Raw genomic sequence first — 21,465 nt, 5'->3', positions numbered from 1 at the left:
AAATGTTTTATTGCATTCTGTGGGTTTGACTATTCATTGTCTTAATGGTATTTGCATCTCTAGTTTTCATTTTGATAGAGCCCATTTTATCTTTTTTTTTCATCACTTGTGTTTTTGATATTGTAACTAAGGTCTTAACTAACCCAGGATCATGAAGATTTATGCCTGTGTTTTCTTCTAAGAGCCTTTGTTGTCTATGACTCATTTTGAGTTAATTTTTTGTGTGTGTATAGTTTGAAGTAGGGGTTCAACTTTATTCTTTTGCATATGGATATCCATTTGTCTCAGCACCATATGTTGAAACAAAACTGTTTTCCCTTTCAATTATGTGTCAAAAAACAATAAATTTATTTCTAGACTCTCAATTCTATTCCATTAGTCTATATGCCTGTCCTAATGTCAGTACCACACTGTTTTGATTACTGTTGCTTTATAGTAAATTTTGAAATCGGGAAGTGTGAATAATCCAGATGTATTCTTCTTAAAATTGTTTTGACACCTTGGGTTCCTTATAATTCTTTATGAAATTTAAATCAGCTTTTCTATTTCTGCAAAAAAAGTCATGATTTTGATATGTATTACATTAAATCTGCAAATCACTTTGGTGGGGCACTGTCATCTTAACAGTATTAAACCTTCCAATAGGTGAATATGTGATATATTTCCATATACTTTGGTCTTTAATCTTAGTTCTGAGTATCTTATTCTTCTTGATGCTATTGGAAATTGAAATTTTTTAAAATTTCATTTTCAGATTGTTCATTCAAGTACATTCAATGTTTATATATTTATGTTGATCTTGTAATCTGAAATCTTGCTAAACTCATTTAGTTCTAATAATTTTTAGTGGATAATTTTAGATTTTTATATATAATATGTCATCAACAAAGATTTTTAATTCTTCCTTTACAATCTGTGAGTCTCCCTTTTTTTCTTCCGTAACTGTCTTGAGTAGAAGCTTCAGTGCAATGGTGAATAGAAGTTGTAACAGTGGAGTTAAATTTTAACGGATATGTTCACTGTGATTTAAGAAGGATACAGCTGTGCCTCCTAGTTGTATTTACACATTATATGTTATAGATATCATCTTTATTATATGTATAATATAGGTAAACAGATGTATATTTTTAACACACAAGTTATGACATAGAGGAATAAATGCCAGAAGGCTGAGAAACATAAGAGAATCATATTAGACTTTAATATTTTCCATTAGTTTGCAATGCAGCAGCATAATCTTTGAGTTTCTCCCTACTTTATCACTTTTCATGGAAAACCCACTCACCTTTGCAGACCTCTCCTGAGAGTGAAGGAGATTCTGATGACAAACGATGTAAGACAGGAGCTCCATTAGGACATATAACAAAAGCCCCTGATTTCAACAAAAAGTGATCATTCAGTAAACATGCACTGGTCATCTTCACCATCTAAGCTCGGTGGAAGATGCCACATGAATGCTGTCATGAGCAGAGGAAGAGCTCACCTGATGAACTTTTTGAACATTAGACTGCTTATGAGTGATACCTTGATAAAATGGAAAAAAAACCAAGCCAAGAGCCAGAAAAATGTAGTCCATAATCTTGATTTCTTTTGTGACTTTCACCAGGTCACTTACATGTTCTTCCTATAGCATAAAAATTGGTATGTTTGCCATCCAACGGTCAGATGATTGTTAAGAAAATAAAAAATAACATTTAGGTAACCAATGATGGTTCTGCAGCTCCAAGGTATGAGAGTCAGTTTGATGGAATTATCTGTAAAACTGATAGAATCTCATTATATTTTCTCCAATGTTTCGTTCTATTTGTCGGGGCATCTGGTGACTGAGAGGGTTCACCATAACCATTTTATTTTAATTATCAATAGAGCCATTTTAATGCTTCAGAAACAGAGATAAGTGAGGTTATCTTAGTGGATAAAACATAATTAAAAGGACATTTTCACAGTCAGGTTTACTGTTCATTTTTGGAGTAGTAAAATAGTAACTTCTAGGAAGCCTTTACTTGGTACTGGACTGTTTCTCAGTTTTCATCATGTGTAGCACTTCTTGTCTTTCCTACTCTCCTCCTCTTCTACATGCATTTGTTTTCTATTCTATAAATGACTCTCCAAGGCGTCTGTTACTATTGCACATATCACCATTTCCTGGGTTTGGGGCCACTTTGTAACGTGCACTATGAGGCTGTCAACAAGAGACTATAGAACTTTTTCTTATATTAAGGAGTTGGGCTAGATGACTGCCTTTGAGTTTTTCTATCTGTACAAGTCTGCTGTTCTATGCTGTATAAGTGATTTTGTTTTTAAAGAGGAGATACTAACTTTATAAAACAGTTTAAAAGCAAACTAGCAGACTAGTGAAACACAAGATTGCCCCATTGCTAGTCACAAGAGTCCAGGTCGGAAGCATCCCTAGTACTTAGTCTGGTGCCTGACACATACTAGGTGGCGTTCAATAAATAATTGTTACATGAATAGATATAATGAATTAGACTAGCTCAGTATATTTGGATTAGCTGCTCTCTACAGTTGTTCAACCATAAACATTTGTTAGGTATTGCTGTTCAGTTTTAGTGGAAGGCATTTCTGAGATACGGCACCACTGAGGTTAATGTACGATGCATCATTTTAGCATGCCATGATCTGCTAGATAGCGCCTCAGCTGACTGACTCCTTAAAATTTTTATTTCTGAGAGGATGCCTTAAGAAAGGACATGTAGTGAGAAGTGTTCCCTAATAGTTTTCATCTATCCTTGAGAGATTATCATAGTCCTACTGGGGCAAAATATGCCATGGTTAAAAGGGTTGGCTTGGAATTAATATGCATCATCATTGAGTTCATGATTAAAATTACATTCCATGGCCAACCCAGATTTCCTAATAAAAACATTCTGTGTCCCTGGAGTTGAGCTTGTGTTCTATTTTTTATAGTTCTCATCTAATGCAAGGCATTTTATACAGTTCTATAAATTTTCCATCTTGCTCTCAGTGGCTAAATACAAGCCATATAAATTATTTCAATCCCAAATCATTTGTAAAGGCAATCTCCACTATTCCTCCCTCTGATAGCCCCACTATTGTGATCTCTGGTAAGGATTTTTTAGATCTTAGGTAAGCATTTCTTCTTTTTAATCCTCAGAAGGCCCATGTTTTTGGTGGCTCTTTTCCCCATTTAAAATTGACTTTGTGATTGTGTTTCAATTTCACCTTCAGAGTTTGTTTTGATTGATAAATGTTTGCAAGAAATATAATCTCCCCTTATGCTTTTCTCCATCGTTTTTTTTTTCTTCCAGAAGGAGCTTTGCATGGAAAGCAAAGCTCTCCTGATAACACTGGAAATAAATCTTAATGTCTTTGCCCTGTGACAGGCCTAGACCTTATCGTTATTCCTTTTACCCCAGTTGATAATTGCTTATCAGTACATACAGGCCTATTCATATGATTCTGATGCTACTGGGGTTTGCATCTTTAGGAAGATAGACAGAAAGTGCAGTGCTCTGAATCCATTAATGGCTTTAATAGAAACCAGACAAAGAAGGAATCCTGGGCCAGTTTGACTCTCTCAAAATGATAAGGCCATCTATGCATTTTTGGATGCTTTCTTATGAAGCTGCTTTTCCTCTGCTCTGTCTTGGCCCTATAAAGGAAAGATTTTAAAAATGCAATTCTGTCAAAGCTGCAATCAAAATAAAAGATTATATATTAAAAATATATTCAAACTCATTGCCATTTTTACTTCCCTCATCAGCTGAAATGAATCTCAGACAGAAATCACCCCCAACACAACACACTCAAAATAAACAAGCCTACAGCCCAACAAGACATTGGAACCAGCCATATTCTTTAAATAAACTTAAAAAGAAAAGATTGAACTTCTTACATAAATAAGTATCAATTTGGAACACTGAATACCAAATGTCTTAGGATATGTGGAGAATTAGATAGAAACTGGGGAAGAAAAGTCGAGGGAAACAGACCGGCAAGAGAATGGGAAAGGGAAAGAGGAATAAAATGAGGCCCTAAGAAAAGTTTTTTAGTCCTGTCTTATTTGTTCTCGATTCATCTCAGAGAAGTTGGGAATCACAAATATGACTATATCCTTGCCAGAGCAGTTAAGAAACATGATAAACAAATTGGCTAAGGTTAAAACAACTACATATGACCTTCTAAAGTGTCCACAGCAGGCACATAACACTATGGAATAGTGGGAAATGACTGACGTGATTTTGACTGAAGACCACTGGATACGATCTCAGCCAATCACATCATGCAGGAAGTAGAAAGTTTATCCAGTTGAGAGTCATGTGTTACTGGGAAAGCTAGTTCATTGTTTCCCTTTTTCCAAGTAAAGGAATCAACTGTATCCTGCCACTTTCAGATATACTGCCTAATTATGGGCATCAGGGACATTTCCTCTTCTTGCATAACAAAGGCAGCCGCACTGCATATGTCTTAAAAAAAAAAAAAAAAAAAAAAAAAAACTCCCATATTCATTACTGTTCATTATTACTGGGCTGGTTGATGGTTTTAAAAATCATATTAGATAAAAACACAAACCCATTTCTGGAAGGAACTCCTCTTATGTACATACCTGCCACCAAAACAGAGATCCCCGCTGTCTTCTCCAACATTTCTATCTCTACCCATACCTCCATTTCAAACCATCACCCTATTTTGGTGTCTTTCTCATTCTGCTACATCAGCTCTTACCTGTCTTCAAAATCCAGCCCAATTCTGCTTTCTCTTGAACTCTATTAATTTGTTCAGATGCCTTTGTTGAGTATCCACTACAAGCCAAGCGACTTTCAAACTCTGGGAATAAAACTACTTATCGCACTATTTATCAACTATTAGTTGATATATCCTCAACTAATACATCACACTCTTTACCATCAATACAGTTAAATGATGAATACCCTAAATGACTCATCTAATAAGTCTCAGAACCTATGTTACAAACTGGCTTCCATTTATCAAGAAGGGTATGTCTTCTAGTAATTATTTTGAAACTAAGAGCAATTCAGTTAACTTTTATTGAGCGTATACTATTTGTACAACAGCGTGCTTTAAGCTGTGAGAGAAACAAAAATGAATCAGATAAAAATCTCTACCTTTAATGAACTAAGAGGCTATTGTCTATTTAAACATACATTAAAGTTAAATAATACACTTTAATATATCTTACTTTGTTTTTCTTATACACTTTAAAATACCCAGAGTTCAAAAACCTATCATGGGAAATGATGAATTTTTATTATAGAGGATTAGGTAGATACTTCATTTTTAATACAAACCACTGTATCAAAGCTAGATTAACAAGGAGCCAACTCAAGTTGTTCCAAGACAGATACCATACAAATTGTAATTCTCATACTGAAGGCTAGTTTGATTGTTTTTTTGTTCTTAAAAAGAAAGCATGTCACCTTTGGGTTAAATGATGTATTCAGTGGGTTCAAATTCACTTTTTTCAAATGGCTAATTAAAAAAAAAAAATTCAACCAGCAATGTTTGTATTTCCTCAGTGTTGGTTACACAGCGGTGTTCAAACAAAAGAGAAACTCGATCCCAACCAAGATGACTAGTAATCATATGCAATAAATCCTCACCTAATGTTGTCGATAAGTTCCTGGAAACTGCAACTTAGGACATATGACAAAACCAATTTTACCACAGACCAATTGATATAATCAAGGATTAAGTTCCTCTGGCATATTTCTAGTTACATAAAACATCGCTTGGGAGGCCAAGGTGGGTGGGTCACAAGGTCAGAAGATCGAGACCATCCAGGCTAACATGAAACCCCGTCTCTACTAAAAATACAAAAAATTAGCTGTGCATGGTTGCAGGCGCCTGTAGTCCCAGCTACTCGGGAGGCTGAGGCAGGAGAATGGCGTGGACTCGGGAGGCGGAGCTTGCAGTGAGCCGAGATCGCGCCACTGCACTCCAGCCTGGGCGACAGAGCGAGACTCCATCTCAAAAAAAAAAAAATCATCGAACTTCTAAATAAAGACCCAAAACACCCCTAATAGTAAACACTGAAATAAATGTGAGCTTATTTATATGGTTAAGAAAAACTTATAAAAACAAGTGAGATAATTATTTACCCAATTTTTTGTGAATCAGTGAGTGACAGCAGTTGTGGTAGTGAGTGAAATCAAGGAATAAATGTTTGCAAAGCAGAAATTTTAAGGAGCTCCTCCTACCACCATGCAATCCAAAAGCAAATAATCACAAATATGGCAGGATCACTAACACTTTCTTACCACATCATTTATTGTCATGCATTTGTGTGATTATCATATACTTTTACAAATTTTAATTTTATAATAATTCATATTCATCCATTCATTTTTCAATTCACTTTTTCCATTTGAGAGTCACAGGTGGCCAGAGCCCATTCCGGCAGCTTCAGGCTCAAAACAGCAACCAACCATGGACAGGATGCCATCCCATTGTAGGCCACACTCACGCATACACTCACACTCACACTGGGATTAAAACACACCACACGATTTAGACACACCAACAAAGCTAACGTGCACATCTGTAGTATGCGGAAGGAAACCAGAGTAGCCTGAGAAAATCCAGGCAGGAGGGGAGAATGGGCAAACTCCACACAGACCGTGGCCCTAGATAGGAATCAATTTTTTTTCTCATCAATGTTATGATGAAGTGATGTTGACTGAAATGGGATTATTCAAGGACTTGTACTTGACTCTCTCCATATACACTGACTTTAAGGGTCTCTGTCAAAGAGACTAAGTAGCAACATACACAAATTCTTACAAAGGGCAACAATCAACAAGAATGCACCATTATGTGACACAGCATGATTTGAACTATTTTAAAAATACATAAGAATATAAACACATAGGAATCTGGACAAATGGAAACAGTTATAATATAGAAAATGAGAATTTTTTCTTTTTTGATAACGTTCCTTTAATATTACTATAGTGCTTTTCAACAATAGAAAAATAAATTGGCACAATTAGAAAGTCGGCTTCTTAGTAACGGTACTTTTTTTTTTTTTTTTTTTTTCTTTTCCTTTTTTTGAGACAGTCTCGCTCCATCGTCCAGGCTGGAGTGCAGTAGCGCGATCTCGGCTCACTGCAAGCTCCGCCTCCCGGGTTCATGCCATTCTCCTGCCTCAGCCTCCCTAGTGGCTGGGACTACAGGCGCCCGCCACAACGCCCAGCTAATTTTTTATATTTTTAGTAGAGACGGGGTTTCACCGTGTTAGCCAGGATGGTCTCAATCTCCTGACCTCGTGATCCACCCGCCTCGGCTTCCTAAAGTGCTGGGATTACAGGCATGAGCCACCATGTCCGGCCTGCAGTACTTTGTAATGTAGAACCACTTGCCGATAGATGAATTTTATAGGCTTGGGTTTGTCATATATGAAACAAATTGAAGTACAAGGGGGAGAAAAAAGAAATAGAGGGAGGGAAGGGAAGAGAGAATTTAATTTGTTGAGCATTGACGGTGAGTTCATGGTGGACAAAGAAAATATTGGTGTATAAATCTGCCTACAATGTCTGCTCCCAGGACCCATTTATCTATGTTCATTGGTCCTGTTGCTGGTGCCCACGTTGTAATATTCAATCTGATTGATCCATCTAGGTTTAGCCTGAGTGCTGTGACTTGTGAAATAGTAAGTGCTCCTTCCCAAAATGTATGAAAGTTTTGCCATAGGGCAGCTTTTATGAAGTTTAATGTCAAATTTTGGTATAAACTTGAATTTTCAACTGTGACTATGGTGCAGCAAGTTTTTGTCATATCTCAGTGTAACTTTCAATGTAGCAATTATCAAAATTTTGATAAATACTTGTCACTGCTTGAAGATCGTCTTAGAGCATCACAGAAGTTGTAAACATCCTTTTGTGCATCATCCTTTTTTTCCTAACTAGATTGTAAGCCTCTTGTAAACAATGATTTCATTCCTAGTTTTTTCGAACTTGAAAGTAATAATAGTTCAGCTGTACTTGTCCGTTTTTTTTTTTTTTTTTCCTTCCTGCCACCTGCTTTCTCTTCTCTGCTGGATACTTTCTCTGCTTTAAGTAAATTTATTTTCCAAATGGTCCTATCCTTTTCCCTGCACAATGCCTCCAAAAAACTGGTGACAATATAGGAAAAACACTGGACTTGGGCAAAGAAATCTTGATTTGCAGTTATGTCTGCCATTAAGTAGCACTGAATGTAACACAGGGACGGAAGACTGGGAGCATATTTTGCAGACTTAGCCTCAGTTTCCTTATCAGGGAGTTGAGAGGCATAAACCAGTTGAGCTCCAACGTTCTTCTTGATCGGCATTGTGTAATTTGTGATAGTCCCTAACATATCTCCTGACTTAGACATTCTACAAGTCTGATTCTGTTACATCGGTAGCTATTCAGGACTGCTCTGTGGATCCCTGGAGATTGTGTGCAGCTGCCCTGAGGGCTACTGTAGCATGTGGAAGAGGGGCAAGGGGAGCCAAGCTGGCTGCTTCAATCAGAACAGCTCACTTTGATCTATTTTAGATATAGGTCTTTCTGAATAAGATTTCATTTGAAGAAAGGATTCAACCGTTAAAAAAGTGGAAACTTCTGTACTAGATTAAGAAAATTCCTTTAAAAATGTGTGAAAACACGTTGATGGTGATTATAAATCTCAAACAGATGATGTCTAGAAATAAGGATTGAATTGCTATGTAGTAATCAATTAGTTGAAAATATTTTCCGAAAGTAATTTGGAATAGTCTTGATAGAAATAACAGCTTTAGTCATTGTTGGAATAAGAATTGAGCTGCCACGTCTGGATAAGGAGACTAGGCAGGTGGGAATATGTTTTGTATTAATTTTAGGTACTTCACAGTACGGCGGCTCCCAACTGAGAGTCTGAATAAAGTTTCTACCAGGCTAGAGTGAAGAATAATTATGAGAATATATGGCAGCTGTTTTATGTGTACTTAGCAAATAATAAACTATGGTCAACTCTATGGGAGTGCCCCCACTTGTAAAAAGTCTATGAAATCCAAAAATGTCAGAACGATTGCTCTACAGAGCTTATCAGTGTCAGACATTCAGATACTGCTCAATAAATGTTTGATTGAATTAGGGAGTCAGGAATGCAGAGATTGTATTCTAGTAAATTAAGTTGGATATTTGATAAGCATGGAACCATATAAAAGTCCAGTGCCTAAAGAATTTTCCATGATATCTTTATTAAAGACTTTAATCCAACTCTATTGACTCAGGCTTTTGAAATTTATAGTGAAGGAGCCAGAAGGAAAATAATCCTCAATCTTCCTTTTCTTTTTCTCCCTCCTTTTTTTCCTCCTCCTTTTCGGCTTAATACCACTCTGTGGCTCCATGATGTGTGGAATCTGTTTCTAAAGGCTTCCCAGTAAAGCTAGAATCCTTTATAATGTTCTTTCAGTGGGAAAATGTATTTCAGGTTACCAAAAAGAGCTTACAAGTTGATTTTGGAGTCGTGCCATTCTGCAGTTTGAGTACTGCTGCCACCTCTCATAATTTACTACAATACCCTCCACAGAGCTGCTTCGGTGAATGTGAGGCATTCAGGTGGTTTCACTCATGTCTAGTCTTTTCACTGAGTTTATCCTGTTAAGTATCTAAAATCAATATCACATCATTGTTGCATATCTGAGGAAGAGGTTTTAGAAAACAATCCAATGCCCTCAAAAGCTTATTTCAAGTACCGTAACAACAATTATTTGACATCATGTATAGTGGAGCTAATACTGAGTCACAGGAGAATTTGTTATTTAAAATCCATTCTACTGCCTTTTATTAGGTTGGTGCAAAAGTAATTGTGATTTTTGCCATTACTTTTAATGCAATTACTTTTGCACCGACCTGATACATGTTTACCATTTTTATTATATCTATATTAAATAATATATATTTAGGAGTTCCCAAGTCCTTAGAAGGTCAGCATCTACCTCTCTCCTAATCTATAGAAGTCTTTTGGACAGTCAGTCTTGCACTGGACTTAGAGATATCCATTATCATGTACACTGACTTCTATTATTTCAAATGAAGACTTCTGGAAGGGCACTCCAGAAACCTGGTGGCAGTCTCTTCCAGGGAGGCAGCAGAGGAAAGAAGTAACCCACTATAAACATATTGTCTCAAGGATGAAAAGCCCAGTGAGTATCCTTTATATAAGGTCTATCACCTCCCTACATAAGCATCCATGCAAATGCCTGTGCATCACACAGGCACACACACTCTGTCTCAAGATTAGACACTGTGATTAAGTCGTAGAGGTTTATGAAGTCAAATCTGCAGTTCGTTGGCCAGCTGGCAAGTTACACCTGCACACTTTCTCTTTTCCACCTGAGTCTCTTACCCAGGCATTCCTCCATTATAATTTTTGTGGTTGATACTTTCTGATTATGGCTGTCCTAAACTCTCTTGGCTTCTCTGTCCTGGCTTTTCAGAGAGTATGTTGTTGTTGTTGTTGTTGGCAGTGTTGGTTTTTTGTTTGTTTTCATTTTTAGTTCTGTGCACTAACCTGGAGTATGAGGTCCAGGGCCCAATGTGCCTTTCTTCTTCCAGGTATATTTTAGTTTAGGGTCTATAAATCTTTTGCCTCTTGATTCTTCATTCCTAGGTGCACATAAATTCTCTACTGTGCCAAGATTTTAACCAGATACCAAAAATGAGAGACAACTCTGGGTCTGACTCTCTAATCTGCACCTTCTAGTAGAACCCTAGGTACTTAAGGCTGAGTTTAGAGTATTTTTAAAATTTATGTGGTGTAACAGAACAACCCACCTCATAATAATAGTTGACTCTTCTCTCTTATGCTGTAGCAGTTATGGATCTCAGTTGGGCAGTTCTCACTTGAATTCTGTTTTTTCTTCGAGATGGAGTGTCGCTCTATCGCCCAGGATGGAATGCAGTGGGGCATGATCTTGGCTCACTGCAACCTCTGCTTCCCAGGTTCCAGCAATTCTCCTGCCTCAGTCTCCCAAGTAGCTGGGATTATAGGCGCCTGCCACCACGCCTGGCTACATTTTTTGCATTTTTAGTAGAGATGGGGTGTCACCATGTTGGCCATGCTGGTCTCAAACTCCTAGCCTCAGGTGATCCTCCCGCCTTGGCTTCCCAAAGTGGTGGGATTACAGGCATGAGCCACTGTGCCCGGTCTCAAATTCTTATATGTCTGAAGTCAGATGGTGGCTGAGACTGGAATCATCTGAGGGCATCTTCACTGGTTCCTGGGCTGGCATAACTGGAACAGCTGAGCACTGGGTCAGGCATCCCCCTATGAAGCTTCTTCTCATGGCTAGTTTAGACTTCTCCACAGCGTTAATGGTCTTTGAGCAGTTGGCATTTTTACATGGCAACTGCCTTCACCAAAAGTGAGCTTTCCAAAAGAGCCAGGTGGAGGCTGAAAAGTTTCATGTGACCTAGCCTCAGAATCACATAGCACCACTTTCTCCATATTCTCTTTCTCTATTCTGTTGGTCAATGTGGACATAGGCTAGCTCAGATTCAAGTAGCAAGAGAAATAGACCTTGCCTTTCGAGGGCCTGTGTGTACAGGGAAGAAAGGAATTGATGGCTGTCTTCTTGGAGGCAAGCTACCTCAGTGGGTATCAAGTTCATTATATTAAAGTAAAACATTATAATTTTCAAAATAGCAACTAATTCACAGACTGCTGTCCACCTCGGGGGGCGGGAACCCATTGTGTAAACCCCCTTCCTGAAACCCATTTAGTAGATATACCAGTTAAACCTACATTTTGAAACAGATATCACCTGCCCCACCAAACACGACTTTGGAATGAATAATTTGCTTGGTGACTGGAAAATAAGTGCATTAAATTAGTATTGAACTTGCTTTAGACCCATTTAGTCTTAAAGAGAACAAATCACTGGCTTATCGGTTCGCAAAGCAAAAAGATACGTTTTTGCAAAGGTATCTCCATTGTGGTTAAACCCAAGATGGCTTAATTTCAGCCTGATACAGAGTGCAAACTCATAAAAGCAAATTGCCTGACATAGTAAGTACACAATAAAAAGTAGCTCTAAGTATTCAATTAAATAGTAAAGAATTACAATCTGACCATAAAATACTTAGTAATTTATTAGAAAAAAATATCTTACGTTATAGGCAGGAGTCTGAGGCCCAGCAAGGAGTGGGGGTCTGCCCAAGGTCACACAGCTTTTAGGAGCAGAGCCAGGTTTAAAGTTCATCTGGACTCAGATTTCTCACTTATGACAGAAAAAAGTCACATCTCAAAGTGCTTAATAACTTGGGAATTTTACCGCAAAATGAATGACATTATATTTCAACTGGTGTTTTGCTGAATTCTACAGAGAACAGCTTGACCCTCGATTAATGAGCACGTGAACATGTTAAGTCTTTCACATCTGCCAGGTAGGTGCAAATGTAGGTAATTAGCCCTGACCTTGAGTGGCCTATGCATTTCACCCAGTTACAGATGTTGCAGAAAGTTGTACTGGGCTTTGATTAAATTCAGTATAAAGCCAGCAAGAGTCATTATATGTCAGAAGTAACTGATGGTATTGCAAGGAATCTTGCTGAATGTGTGTATATGAATATTAAATTTCTCTTTTGGAGTTTAAAAATTCAATTAGACATATGCTTACATAAGAATTTTTGAAACCTGTGTCAGCTAAAGCTGAAAATAGTAGGTATGTCATGTGTGTATGTGAAAATCTGATTTTTTTAAAAGCATTTATCGGGCTCTTTGTGTTTTAATTTTTAATTTTTATTGATACATACTAATTCTACATATTTATGGAGACGTGATATTTTGCTACAAGCATACAATGTGTAATGATCAAATCGGGGTAATTGGGATATCCATTACCTCAAACGTTTGTCACTTCTATGTGTTTGGAATGTTGCAAATCTTCTAGCCATTTTGAAATATAGAGTACATTACTGTTAGCTATAATTGCCCTATTGTGCTATTGAACACTAGAATTTGTTCGTTCTATCTAAGTGTATTACTCATTAACCAACACCCCTCTTTTTAATCTCCTCTTCCCACTACCCTTCCCCGTCATTAGTAACCACCATTCTATTTATCTCCATGAGATAATATTTTTTACCTCTCATATATGAGTCAGAACATGAGAGATTTGTCTTTCTGTGCCTGGCTTGTTTCACTTCGTATAATATCGTCCAGTTCCATCTATGTTGCTGCAAATGACAGGGTTCTATTTTTATGGCTGAATAGTATTCCAGTATGTATATGTACCACATTTCTTACCCATTTTTCCATTGATGGACATTTAGATTGAGTCCATATTTTGGCTATTATATGAATAGTGCTGCAATAAACATAGGGCAGATATCTCTAAAATATACTGCTTTTCTTTATTTTTGATATATATGCAGCAGTGAGATTTTTGGATCATGTGATAGTTCTGTGTTAGATTTTGAAGAACATTTGTACTGTTTTCCATGGTAGCTACACTAATTTGCATTCCCACCAACAATATACAAGTGCTCCCCTTTTTCTACATCCTTTCCAGGATCTGTTATTTTCTGTCTTTTTGATGATAGCCATTTTAACTGGGATGAAATGATATCTCACTATGGTTATGATTTATATTTCCCAGATGAGTAATGATGGTGAGCATTTTTTTCATTTACTGCAACCTTACTGAATTATCAGTTCTGAGAGATTTTTGTTGAAGTCTAGGTTTTTCTAAATGTAAGATCATATCATTTGCAGAAAAATACAGTTGACTTCTTTCCAATTTGGATGCCTTTTATCTTTCCTTTGTATAATTGCTGTTGCTAAAACTTTTAGTTCTGTGTTGAATATAAGTGGTGAAATTGGGCATCCTTGTCTTGTTCCAAATCTTAAAGGAACGGCTTTCAATTTTGCCCCATTCAGTATGATGTTAGCTGTGTGTTTGTCATACATGGTCTCTATTGTTTAGAGGTATATTACTTCTAAATTTATACTCAATTTGTTGAAAGGTTTTACCATGCATTGATGTTAAATTTAGTCAAATGCTTTTTTGGCATGTATTGAAATGATCAAATGATCATATAGCTTTTCTCCTTGATTCTACTAATGTGATTAACCATCCTTACATTTCTGGAATAAATCCCACCTAATTGATAGTAACTGATCTTTTTAATGTGTTGTTCAATTTGGTTTGCATTAGCAAAGCAAATTTTGATTTATAAAATTAATATTTTGTTTAGGATGTTTCCATCTGTGTTCATTAGGGATACTGGCATGCAGCGCTTTTTGTTGTTAGTCTTTGTCTGGTTTTGCTATTGGGGTAAAGCTGGCCTCACAGAATGAGTTTGGAAGTATTTCTTCTTAAATTTTTGTAATAGTTTGAGTAGAATTAGTTTTAGGTCTTTAAATATTTGGTAGAATTCAGCAGTGATGCCATCAGGGCCTGGGCTTTTTTATGATGGGAGACTTTTTATTACCACTTCTATCTCACTCGTTATTGGTCTGTTCAAATTTACTGTTTCTTTATGGCTGAATCTTGGTAGGTTGCATGTGTTTAAGAATTTATAAACTTATTCGAGGCTTTTCAATTTACTGGTGTATTGCTAGCATAATAGTCTCTAATGATTCTTTGTATTTCTGTGGTATCAGTTTAAAATGTCTCCATTTTGTCTTTAATTTCATTACCAGGAGGTGCAAGAATCCTGGTTCTTAGTGTTACTTGGAGAAAGTATTCTGCCAAGTGACTAATTTAGCCAAAAAAGAGAATTCATTGAAGGAGAACTCTGCTGTCTGTTTTATTAAGAGAAACAGTACACTCTGAAAAGATAAGACAAAGCAAGCTGCTTAAGGCATTGGGCCAGCAGCACCCTGAGAGTTGTGCTTTGGGATTTTATGATGTCAGCCCTGCCTTAAGTCCCCTGCTTCTCTCCCCACCCACCCCCCTGCCTAGTCCCTGCCTCAGGCTTGTAGGACCATCAGTTACTATTAGTTGGTGCACATGCATGGGCCAGTGTTGAATATGAATGGTTCCTGCGTTATCTCTCAGGAATTTCTTCATTGCCCTTTTTGCCCCACCTTAGGCATGCATCTAACTACGTTCTGACAGGTTAAATGCAGAGTGAATGATGACTGGGCTTCTTAATGGGTGTTACTTTCTGCCTAGGTATTTTCCCTCCTCATATCCAGAATGCTGGTTCCGGTGGTCCCTAGGGTGTGAGATTTCCCAGACCTCCCTTTTCTCGGGGACTCCGTTTCCCGCTCATGTCTAGCTATCTGCCCACTCCAACAATTTTATTTGATTCTTTTCTCATTTCTCTTAGTCTAGTCAAATGTTTGTCAAATTTTTTCTTAAAAATCAAATTTTCCTTTTTTGTTTAAATTTTATTTCTGCTTTGATCTTTATTATCTCATTGTACTAATTTCGGGTTTGGTTTGTTCTCGCTTCTCTAGTTCTTTGAGGTCCATTGTTAGGATGTTTATTTGAAGTCTTTTTACTTTTTCGATGTGGTCATTTATTGCTATAAACTTCCTTTTAGTACTACTTTTGCTGTATCCCATACGTTTTAGTATGTTGTGCTTCCATTTTAATTTGTCTCAAGAAATTTTTAAATTTCCTTCTTAATTTCTTTATTGACTCATTGGTCATTCAGGAGTATGTTGATTAATTTCTGTAGTTTTTGTACAGTTTCCAAAGTTCCTCTTACTGATTTTTAGTTTTATTCCACCGTGGTCAGAGAAGACACGTAATAAGATTTCGATTTTTTTGAATTTGAGACTTGTTTTGCAGCCTAACATATGGTCTATACTGCAAAACGTTCCAGGTGCTCACAAAAAGAATACATATTCAGTAGCAGTTGGATAAAATGTTCTGTGTTGGTTTGATCCAATTGCTTATATGTTTGCAGCCATTTACTAGGTACTTAGGGGTAAGTGTTCGAATAGAAGATTACCTTTCTTTAAGCAATCTATAAGTAAAGTAGTGAAGACTAGCACACATAAATACTTGGGCACTAATAAATTACCAATTATTAACCTATTTTTAATGCCTGCCTCTTTAAACAAAGAGGAAAATATATCCATTTAAAATTTGTTTTCGACAGGAAAGATTTCATAAAGTTGTGACTAGATAATGGACTTTTGTGTACGTGTGACAGTGTCTCACTCTGTTGCCCAGGCTGGAAGGCTGGAGTGCAGTGGTATGACTATGAATCACTGTAGCCTCAACCTCCTGGGCTGAAGCGATCCTCCCACCTCAGCCTCCCAGTATGTTGGAATTATAGGCATGAGACACCATGCCCAGCCTGGGCTTTTATTGATAGGATTTCAACAGGTAGAAGAGTTCATTTAGATATTGTTATGAGAAACCAACAGTAATACTGAAATTATCCACATCCAAGTTCAAAATACTACCTCAACAAAGAAAAGCTATTTCTTAACTTTGGATACCTGTGAAATGGCAAAGAAAAACGGGGAAAAATTACAAATTTCATATATGACATAAAAGAACTCTAAATTCAACTGCAATTTGAATGCTAGCCTTACCAAACTCCAGAAAATTAGATAAATGTTAGCATCATCTGTGAAATTAGCATATTAGTCACTATTTTGCATTAACCATGATCAAGTGATTAATGATTTTTATCCAGACAATGATTGATTTCTACAGTTGATTTCCCATCTAATGACTATATATTCTAGTTAATATAAGGAAAAAATAGCTCCCATAGTTCACAAGTTGCCTTTTCAGTGGTATTGGGATTGGTCTGCACACCAATTTCATGTGTCTATATAGAGAAAGTCTGTCAGTTTCCTTTTGTATCTCCTATTAGTTTGGTAAGATCCACTTTATAAGTGATGCTTCACACAAGGCACCATTTACTTAGTTAATGTTCCCTCACCAAACTTTCATTTATTACAAAAATAGAAGGAGAAAATGGAAAACTAACCAGAAATCCACCACCTTAACATAACTTCACTTTCCCTCATTGCTTCCTAATGTTTGTCCATATGCATGCATAATGTGCTTATAGTATTGATACAATTTTTTTTACTTTATAATATTAAATTATTTTTGTACTGATCACTGTATTCTCCCGTAGCATCCTAGTCTCACCTTCATTATGACATTTACTGCATTATATAACTATTTTAATTTTTTTGGCTTCTTTTCCTTACCTATGAGAATATTTCCATATAGAGATAGTTTTCTTTGCCTCTGCTGTAACAACTTGCATAAAATATGGCAGATAGTCTCAATAAACAATTGTTGAATAATTTGATGTAAGTGCATACATTACATTGAACCAATACGTCATGATTTATGTGGCCATTGTATCTATGGCTATGTTTTAAGTGGTTTTCAATTATTTTGCACCTATCCATTGCCCTTCTTGGGATTAGCATCCAAATATTAGAAAATATAAGGATTTAAGCACGCATATATAAAGTCAAAGTGTTGTCGATGATAGGTTAGGGCAAAGGACTGCAGGGGTATTTTCAGTGAAAATTCATCAACCTGATGGTGAGTTATTTGGGGGCCACAGCCTGCAGTGTTATTAACACCTGACAGAAGCAGAAAAGTTGGAGAAATATGTCCGAATACCCAGAGTAGTAATTTCCCATAGTCAGGGTATGGGTTTAGGTAGAGATAGAAGTGAAAATGGGTATATGATGATGGTGACAACTAGAATCTTGTGGAAATTGAGAGACAGGTGAAAGCAAATGGGATCAAAGGCATATTTTTTAAAAATGGAAGACAGCTCAGCTGAATAGTGATAGGCATTGAAACAAATAATATTTTAATATGACTGCCTATTTCTCACAAAATGATGCAAACACCTACCAGGACTTCCTCTGACATAAAGAACATAATGCATATTTCTCACTTTTTGTCCTCTGAAATGTTCTACTATCCACAGGAGTTCTATGAAACAGGAGAGACAGCTAGTGGCAATGGCTGTCAAATGTAAAGTTATACAGTCCCTATGTTTGCATGATCAATATTTTAGTTGTGTTGCTATGTGTTTGAAGTTGCCCTTGACATTGTCAGCTCCTCTTTCTGTCTATATCCTTTTGGGGGGCAACCACCTCCAATGTTCTAAAAATAAGGATGCCTTGACACCTGGCATCTGCCAGGTCTTGAGAGAGCTATGCTAATTATGGCTGCCACTAAAGAGCTCTAGTGAAGCTCTGAACTATCTTTGTTTTGATTTATCATCTGAACAGAGATCATGAGGGCTTATGGAATAACCCTGAAGGGTCACCTATCCACTTGCTTGCACTGAGGTAAAAAGACCAAAGCCAAAAGCAAATCATCTGGGAGAGAAAAATTACTCTCTAAGCTCTTCAGAGAAGGCTGTAGAAACCTTCAATAACTCACCCCGGTACGGAAAAGATCGTTTTTTGTTGTTGTTGCTGTTCGTTTTGTTCAGCCAGATTCCTTATGCAGTGGTGTGAGTACCTGAATCTAAGTGCCTTGAGAAAGAAAAACAGCTTACAGTAATCATTAAGGTTTGCATAATTTTTCCATGATTTTTCAATGCTGGCATATTTAGAGTACCATTCCCTTTTTTGTTGGCCTTTCTGTGTAGTATAAGGTTTGTCTGTGCTGGCCCTGTCCTGCCCAGCTGTATTTAGTAAGACTTAGGCTGAGAGAGGCTGCCTACCCTGTGGAAAGTGACTGTTCATACCAGAGATCCTTAACTCCCTGGTTTCTTCAGGAGAGCAAGTTCAGCTCTTGGCTTTTAGGCACCCTGCAGAAAATAGATGCCAGATACCGAATTAGTGTGGGATACCTGTTTTCATGACACCTTTAATGACTTCTTTTTGCAGGGAGCAAAGCCCTTGATGCCTGCTTGGCAGAGATGATGTAGTATATCAGAGTGGCTAACCACACAGACTTTGTGTCAGGCACACCTAGGTTTTCATTCTGACTCTTCCACTTAAATTGGTCAATCTACTCAAGTACTGAATGCGATAACCTCCTCTACTGTGAAATAAGGGTATTATTGTTTCTCCCCACAGGAGTGTTAAAAAGACTCATTTTGATATTGAAGCATTTAGCATGGTTCCTATAACACAGTTAAGTGGTAGCTTATTATGAGTTTTTCTTTTTTTAATGCCTATGTTCCAAATTTTTAAAATTGACTACTTCATATGTTATATTCCTTTGGGTGGAAGCTTCGATGGGTAAAGTTCTCTATTGAAGTTTAAAAAAAAGGGATTGAGACCATTGAAGTGATGCTTTTTGCAGATACTGAAGCCCAGCAACATTTCTAAAATATATCCAGTGGGCTGAGGAACATAAGCCATTGTGTCTCTATCCTCTATCTAAGTAAGAGTTCTGTATAATCATCAATCATGAACAGATATTTAATCAATCAGAAACTAGTAGTAGCAAAACTACATTAGATTTGATACCTGCCTTCGAGGGATGCTCATTCTATTATGTTGAATCTTGTTGAAATGCTGTTTTTGTAGGTCAAAAATGGTAGAATATTGGCAATTTCGTAAGATTCAGCCTAACACTTGGACAATGTATATGTAAAAAGATTAGTAAAAATGAAGGAAGCAGTGCTATTTGCTGAAGGTGAGTGATTTTAATACTAACAATTCATTCAAAGGAATGATTGCTTAGTACACACTAGAGCAATAGGGAATGATCCATGCAGACTTGTGGCTTGATTGAGGTTCCTAGAGCTGGAACCACTTCTCATTCCTCCTCTCTTCTCTTCTTTTTCCTTCTTTTGAGCTTTCCAACTATTGTTAAGAACATAGAACAACAGTTTTAGGGGAAGAGCCAAAGACTTGAAATCATAAAACCTGAGTTCAAATGCCAGTTCTACAACTTTCTTGCATGAACTTTGTCATTTAACCTTTCCAGGTTTCTGTTTCTTCATTTGGCCAAAATGAGAAAAATAACCAGTCTTGCTGGGATGAGAACTAAGTGGGTCAATGTGTTATTAAAGTGTGTAGCACGGTGTTTAGCTCATAGTTTTCTGTGTTCTTTTGTTCTGGACATAGGTTTTTGGTTCCAGCTGTGCATAATCATAATGCAGTTGCTATATATATGGTGATGATGCTGGCTTTCTGGATTGACCTAATGTCTGCCTGAGCATTTCATCCCATAGTGCCTGCCAGAACTTTCCACGGATGATGTAGTTCCTTCTATAGTTCTTCCCATATTTTCTGTATTCCTGTGCATGCCTGCACACACACACACACACACACACACACACACACACACACACAGAGAGAGAGAGAGAGAGAGCGCATTCACTCTGGTTTTCATTAAATAAGTACTTCTCGATCACAAACTATATGCTTTGAATATGAGGTAATGGGTAGGATAAAATCCCCATCTGAATGTATCTTATATTTTGTTGGGAAACTAGGCAATCAAAAATAAACAAATCAGCATACAGTACAATTCCAGGTAGTGACAGAGGCTTTGAATAATAATAAATTGGAGGATGATGAGCAGACCCTTAATAAGAATGCTAAACTTAGTGAAAGAACAAGCCATGCAAAGACCCGGGTTAGAGCTTTCCAGGGAGAAAGAAGAGGGAATGCGAATCTCCCAAGGTGGAAAAGATTTGGACAAGTTTCAAAACTATCAAAGCTGGGTGAACTGACTGCTCTGGTTGCTCTACAGAAAATAGAAGGCTCAGGTTGGTGAGCAGTAGTAGAGGAAGAAGACTGAGAGGCTACTGCAGTCATTCAAGCAAGAGATAATTATGGCGTGAACTAGGGTGGTAGCAGTGGAAGTAATCGTTTCATTTTTTTTTTTCTTTTTTAAGATGAAGTGATCAAGTTGCTGATTAATTGGATGAGGGTGGTATGACAAAGAGGAATCAAGGATAGCTGCTGACCTGCTCTGAGCAACTGGATGAACAGTGGTACCAGTTATAGAGATAGGAAGAGTAGAGAAAGAACAGTTTGTGGGGAGGTCAGATGAACAATGATGCCAGTTATGAAGATAGGGACAACAGGTTTGTGGGAAGGTCAATTTGGTTTGGGATTTGTGTGTGTGTGTATATATGTGTGTGTATATATGTATATATAATGTGTGTATATGTATGTGTGTGTATATATATATATATATATACACACACGTATATTCAAAGAGTCTAAATGAATCTGGGTACCTGATTCATTTAAGTGGAATTTTAGGGCTCCACATGAGTTGATTGGATCCTTCCAAGGTCACAATCTGAGAAACACAATAGCATTCACTACAAGGCCAAGGAGTTACCTACATATACAACCCCACTTCTCCCATGGTCGAAAATAGTTGACCATAAGTGAGATGGAGTGAATGCTTTACGTTGGCATACAAAGCTAACGACTTCAAACAAAATATCGTGTTTATTTAATCTAACAGTGAACTAGAGCTATTATTTTAGCTGTTTGGGGTACAGTACTTACAAAGCTAGAATTGAAAGTCTATACTTAAAGCAACTAGTTTTTAAAGTCAGCCAGGCACAGTGACACATACCTGTA

The 21,465-nt window shown here is 37.1% G+C and overlaps 1 protein-coding gene and 1 long non-coding RNA gene across 3 annotated transcripts in view; one reads left to right on the top strand and one right to left on the bottom strand.

Moving 5' to 3' along the window:
* The window catches only part of LINGO2 (leucine rich repeat and Ig domain containing 2), a 464,489-nt gene that overhangs the window by 403,487 nt on the left and 39,537 nt on the right, over positions 1–21,465 (top strand). The window lies entirely within an intron of this gene.
* The window catches only part of LOC117098696, a 40,572-nt gene continuing 38,647 nt past the window's right edge, over positions 19,541–21,465 (bottom strand). For both annotated transcript variants that reach the window (XR_004443544.1, XR_004443543.1), the window contains exon 4: positions 19,541–19,722. This is a non-coding gene — a long non-coding RNA (uncharacterized LOC117098696). The remainder of the gene's footprint in view (positions 19,723–21,465) is intronic.

This window comes from Trachypithecus francoisi, unplaced genomic scaffold (genome assembly GCF_009764315.1).
Source record: "Trachypithecus francoisi isolate TF-2019V2 unplaced genomic scaffold, Tfra_2.0 Lachesis_group16, whole genome shotgun sequence".
NCBI classification, from domain to species: domain Eukaryota; kingdom Metazoa; phylum Chordata; class Mammalia; order Primates; family Cercopithecidae; genus Trachypithecus; species Trachypithecus francoisi.
This window is presented reverse-complemented; position numbering and strand designations above follow the sequence as displayed.